General features: G+C 37.4%; 1 pseudogene; it reads right to left on the reverse strand.

Annotated features, from left to right (window-relative positions):
• Positions 1 to 2,138: 2,138 nt before the first annotated feature.
• Positions 2,139 to 5,182, reverse strand: LOC149194998 (oligopeptide transporter 7-like; annotated as a pseudogene).
• Between the last annotated feature and the right edge of the window lie 556 nt (positions 5,183 to 5,738).

Genomic DNA, 5,738 nt, shown 5'->3' on the forward strand with positions numbered 1-5,738 from the left:
AACTATGAAGAATGGTGGATTAATTGAAAATAATAGGCAAAATGAGCCCAATAAGTTACCCATTTTTGGGGCTCATCAACTTTGGGTGCCAACAAGAAGAGTGGCTCTACCAGGTGTTGGGTGGGAGTGCATAATTGTTTTATTTTATTTTTCATTCTCTGTAATTTATTATTAGTATTATGTGGAGGAATATAGGTTAATTGATCTAAAATAGGACCTTTCACACTATCAGTAACCTCTCAATACCTCACCTCGAGCTTTTGCAGCCATTAAATTAAACTCCTATGTCCCTAAATAATAATTTCCACAGCCACAAACTTTATCTTCTTTATTCACAAACTTCATCTTTTGTATCCATGAATTTTAGCTTCTATAGTTAAGACTTATTAATTTCATTAAGTGTCGTGAGTTAATAAAATCCATTGATTATTTATTCATGTAAGCCCAATATGAGCCATCAAAAGATCTAAAAAAATTGCATCTAAAATGGGGACCAACAATTGTAAAGGAGACTAAGCTTTTCTGCCTCTCTAACTAATACTCCTATAACTAAAATTAGATAACTAAGTATATGCCCCTCACTTATCCATTTATTTCTAACAATGATCTAAAAGTAAATATCATCCAGAAAAGCCAATAGTGTTTATATGCAACTCACAAACTACCATGATAATTTATAATACATGAAAACCTTTAGAATGAAAATATTTTATTGAAATCCTTCCTTAAAACAAGACATTTTAGGAAACAAAATTTCCTAAGTGTTACCAAAACTAGCATTTGCAAAACCCTTCAAAACCAACATTCATGCAATCTTGGGGATAGAATATATGTACCAAAAATATGAGCGAGAAGAATCAAATAAAATCAGAAGGAAGCAATGGCATAGAAAATCATATATTCATAACCATTTGCACTTTCGAATCATGATTGCCAATTTCGTGACCATGACGGGGTGAGCATCTAGTGTTTAGATTGGTAGAAAATATGATTCTCCTCGGAATGTTGAGTCCAAAATTTTAGACAACTAAACAAAAATATGAATTAGCAAAAAGAGGAGTTTTCTTACTTTTATTCAAATTTCAAATTGGGATTGTAAGGTCAAATGAATGCATGTCCTTTGTATGATGTTTGATAATGGATTGATGTATGGTAACATAGACACATATAGATACATAACGTTAAATAATGGTATTAGTGTCGGGTTTGATAACTTATGGGACTTTAATATATGGAATTTCTATCTATTCAAATATTGGTTGCATTTCCAAGTTGAAGTGGTTGGATGGGATGGTTGGAAGGTAGACCTCAAACTCTTCCCACTAAACCAGAAATAAGTAATTCCCTTAGATTTAAAAAGACAATAATTTCATTTCCAATAAACATAAATCAAAAGCTTGTAAATCCCTTATATCACACTCTCCTGTTATCCAAAAACCTTACCCTTTTGTGGTGATATGGTGATGAGGAAAGGTAATTCTTCTCCGCCACAATAATTTCATTTCCAATGGACAAAAATCAAAATCTTGCTTTTCAAAATATTAATCATTAAATGTAAAAATCATTAATCACACTCTGTTGTTATCCAAAAACCATACCATCTTGTTATCCAAAAACCATACATTTTTGTGATTATATGGTGGTGAGGAAGGGTAATTCTTCTCCACCACACATGTTCAATTCTCATAAATAAAATATTAACTTATTGCTATAAAGATAAAAAGGATAAACAGATATAAATTCACAAAAATAAAATTACACTCAAATATAATTGACTTCCTTTAAAACATAAAAGAAACACGGTCTAAATTCAACGTCTCATTTTTAATAATAATAACAATAACTTCTTTTAACTTAAAAAGCACATATATATATGTATATATATAATAAAAAACACACATATATATGTATATATATAATAGTAAAACAATAACCATCTATGGCGTAAAAATCTAATTATCATAAGATACAATTCCATTCCGTAACGTAATGTCACTTCTTCCAATGCACAGACTGAAATAAAGAAAAGAAATGGGCTAATCCTTCTAGTGAACAGGAACTATCAAAACGTGAACATCAAATTACAAAGCAACAACATCTGCCACCCGACGGAAAAATCAGTTCCTGGAAAGCCTCGTCTATGGGCAACCTTCAGCTGCGGGACACTGTGCGAGGGAGCAACCGTCTATGTTTGCTCCCCACCAATTCAATGAAATATTTTCATATCCCAAGCAGAAGTAGAGAAGGACTCCCATGAACGCCAGTCCTGCGTCCAATCCTGCAGACATCACATAATTGTGACTTTTCCACCAGTCCTTATATCTATAAAGTACAAAGCTGAAAATGAATCCCATGAGTATCCAGCTTGTATAATTCACTGCTGTGGCAGGGGGCATTACCGCTGTGGCTCCGATGAGAATAGGCATATTGATAAGCCTGATCCATTCTTTCTTAGGGTATGCCTTGTGAAACAACCACACTATGACTGGAGCTATTGCTCCTACTAAGAAAAACCAGTTGATTGCTCCATATTCACCAAGATTTCCAAAAATCCTCCTGGGTCCAACTAATCCCCATATTAGAGAAGCAGAGTAGAAGACGTGATCGCCTGGACATGTCCATGGGCTGTCAGAGGGCAATACAGCAGTGTCGCAGATATGGGGAATGGAATGCATGATCCACCATGCTGTGCTTAAGTACACAATCCCTGAAATAACTGTGCCCACAATCTGCAACAAGGATTATAAATCGTTTCCAGCACGCCAATTGAAGTAAAAGTTACAAGAAAGAAATAATGGCTGTAAACTTGTAGTAAACATAGATTTTTAGTTAATCTTGTAATAAATATAAATTTGATCGAATTTTCGAAAATTCTATTTTAGATTGATGAAACTTCTACTCTCTGCCCTGCCAAGGTACGCTTGGTACAAAATTAAATAGTTCCATGTTAAATACCTGTACCCAGAACATTGCTCTAGGAGGGATTTCATATAATGACCTAGCTTAAAATCCGTCAAGAATGCCAAGGCTTGCCCCATGCTTATATATCCATACGTTTTGAAGCAAACGCTTGCAACTGGTCTGCCTGGATAAACATAACCTATGATGTACTCCGTGATGATGTTCAGACCTGGCGTCTACCATGACCAACGCCATCCAAGATTTAGTTTGACGCAAGACTGATGATATAGTATGCTCGACATGGTTTTGCTTGACGAAACAAAAGTCAATTTGCATGAATGACGCATAGACCTACCTGATTGGTAGTTGCAGCGATAACACCAATGGGTAATGTGAAGAAGAAGGCAATGCCACATGCCAGTATTACTCCCCACCCTGGCAATTGAATCTGTTCACTGTAATATTCGCATGTAAAAATCGCTAAAGCTATAGTGCCGACGAGAATTCCAGTGAACCATAATTCTGGCACTTGCTTGTACTTTCTCATTAGTCTGGTGTGCACATCCAATTTCTGAACTCTGAGAGCAGACTGGCTAAGTCTCCAAATATCCCTGCAACAAATTATAACCCATTATTGTCATTCTGAATTTTTTTGCATCCATGGAATCCTGATGAATTCAGGTATTGATAACATACTTTCCATGAAACAGGAGGACGTGAACCAGTGTGGCACTTAATGCAGCGAACCCAACGCCATACGTAAAACCAAAGAATGTGGTAAGATGTATTGGTCCATTCTTCTTATAAACCTCGAGGTCGAGATCGAAGTTTGAATCAACGATTCCGGCGATGTCGTATGGTTGGCCAGTGGAGTTGAAGAGGGTGTCAGAAAAGATTGGGAATGTCTTTGCATCATACAAGTTGAACCAATATGTTAATGGCGTTATCACATACATTACAAGCACAAATCCGACTGCCTTGTTGGCTATTGAAAACCAGGGAGTAGCAAGAGGGCTTCCCAGGTAAGAAGAAATGGTGGACCAATCTATCCCTAGGCAGCCAATGCCAAGGCCATATAGTCCTGAACCCAATTGATGTGCAAGAACAGAGTGTGGAAAGGCCCAGCAGATCCATGACAGGGATGTCACCATGGGAAATAGATAGCCGGGGATTACATAATAGGCAAAACTACATGAAAGGACTGTCATGAAAAACTGGTTTCGTGTAAGGCCTCCTTTGGGCCTCTCCTCCTTCTCATGAAGAGCTCTGCAATTAACAAAATTGAAACAAAATAACGCTTCTCGTTCATATGTTAATGAACGCTTATATTAATCAAACATTTCAAAACACACACATATATATATATATATTCATCCAAGCCTATAAAATGAGACTCCTTGCCTGAACAGAGAAACCTGAACAACGTTTGAAGGCCACCACATGGTAGGAGGTTCCACTAGATATTTTCTGAAGACCCCTGCCCATCCATACCCCAACATCCGCATATCTAAAACAGTAAGAAATATTGCAGACAACAACAAGCATCAGGGAATTTAACGAACCTTTCGAGCACAAATGGTCAAAACCTAACCTGGGTTGTCATCACAACGAGTAAAGAAACGAAAAAGGTCAACTTCTTCTTGTAGAAAATTTTGACAATATCCACAATGCCAATTGCATATACACCAGCTGACCCTGCATTCGCAAAGATTGTGATGAGAACATGCTCCTTTGTATTAAATGGCCCAGGATTCAGCGAGAACTCCCATGTGCTGCCTGCAAAGAACTTTTTGTTGGTTATGGTTGCTGCCATTAGCCGGCCAAGAGGGAGAACTGCAATCTGAGCAGCGATTGCACTAATGGAGAGGGGTTCCCTTCTGTACCCAAAGAACTGATTTAGAAACGATAGGATAACGCAAGACAAAATTCCGAGAACCCACGTCCTGAAAGCTAGGACGGGAATGGTTGGATCGTCCGTTGCAGGCACAGTGAGAGCCACCTGCTCGATCGGTGACTGGTCATCGAAATCTTCTTCAATTGGAATCTCTTCTTTGTTCTCAGTGGACGATATATGTTTGTCATCTCCATCGTTTCTTCTGCGTGACGATATATCTGCAAAAACAACCATTACAAAACTCCAGTCAGATTTCCGTTGCAGAAATTGTAATCACACAGTGGCCTGTTGAACTACATCTCTATTACTACTGTCAGATATCAATGCCAAAATGACAGAAAGAGAATGCTATGTACCATGGGATGTCGGAATATTTTGAAGCTCCATCTCTACCTGTCTGCAATATTCATTCTTCATTTCCACTTGAGCGCGGTACTCATTTATTTTCGATACTCTAGAGAGGATTTCGCAGTCGGTTTCAGACGTGGATTTATTTTTCTATTTATTATTTATTTTATTTATGTTAAAAAGATAAATTTTCATTCTATTTTTCTCAATTTTACTTCTAGAATTGAAATATAGCCTTGGTATATTATATCATTACATCTCACTTTCACAATCTTTGTTACAATACTGACCTTCTTAGCCTTTTACAATGTCAAAATTATAGTGAGCTCGGGAGACTTCTCTCCAAGCTTTTTAAGCATAGGAATAAAATCTTAAAAAATATTTGGTCTTAGCCAAGGTTAACCATCATCCTCATCATCATCATTTAATTTTTATCGTCAAATTGAAAGAGAATCTTAAATTTGGAGGAGCGGAAAAAGGCGGGAGCAAGCGGCGACGGTTTAGAGGATAGCAGAGATGGATGGTTGCTGATGGAGGGCGGCAAAGGAGGGAGCTCGGCTCCCTCCTACAAGGACTCGGTTGCCAACAAAGGCAA

The sequence above is a fragment of the Pinus tabuliformis genome, chromosome 2_2 (assembly GCF_031772625.1).
Source record: "Pinus tabuliformis cultivar Carrire ecotype Pingquan chromosome 2_2, CPIR1, whole genome shotgun sequence".
In the NCBI taxonomy this organism is placed as follows: Eukaryota; Viridiplantae; Streptophyta; class Pinopsida; order Pinales; family Pinaceae; genus Pinus; species Pinus tabuliformis.